General features: G+C 42.8%; 1 non-coding gene across 1 annotated transcript; it reads left to right on the forward strand.

Moving 5' to 3' along the window:
* Positions 1-455: 455 nt before the first annotated feature.
* Positions 456-537, forward strand: TRNAS-AGA (transfer RNA serine (anticodon AGA)). Its single transcript has one exon. It is a non-coding gene; the product is annotated as a tRNA-Ser (tRNA).

Consider the following 537-nt stretch of genomic DNA (forward strand, 5'->3'; position numbering starts at 1 on the left):
GACTAATTGTCCACGAATCATTACTTTGGCAGACCGAGCCTCCCGATTTTTTAGTTGATGTACATGCAAACAATGTATCCTTGTTTTCGCTTGAAATATACACCGCATGATGGCATTTCCGTAAAAAAGCCAGATGTAATTGTACATGAGCAAGAATAATTATCCCTAGGAAAAATTATCAGTGAACAAGGACTTCCCTCGGGCCAAAATGTATGTTCAGACTGAGCACATCATTGGGGATAGCGTGAGATAGAAGGTCGTTGCACTTGCACAAAGCGCTAAGAATAAGTTGCCATATGATGTCAGCGATAACCTGTGTAATTTCCAGGAATCCATGTAAAACGGACTATTGACAATATTTAGGTAAAAAAACCCGACAGATAGAGACGGATTTAAACGGTTTCTGTGCTTACAATTGACTCACTAGTGAAAGCGCATGAAAAAATGTCGAGCAGGTGGTCGTGCCGGAGTGCTTATCGGGCATGACTAGAAATCATGTGGGCTTTGCCCGCGCAGGTTCGAATCCTGCCGACCACT

This window comes from Triticum aestivum, chromosome 5A, assembly GCF_018294505.1.
Source record: "Triticum aestivum cultivar Chinese Spring chromosome 5A, IWGSC CS RefSeq v2.1, whole genome shotgun sequence".
NCBI lineage: Eukaryota > Viridiplantae > Streptophyta > Magnoliopsida > Poales > Poaceae > Triticum > Triticum aestivum.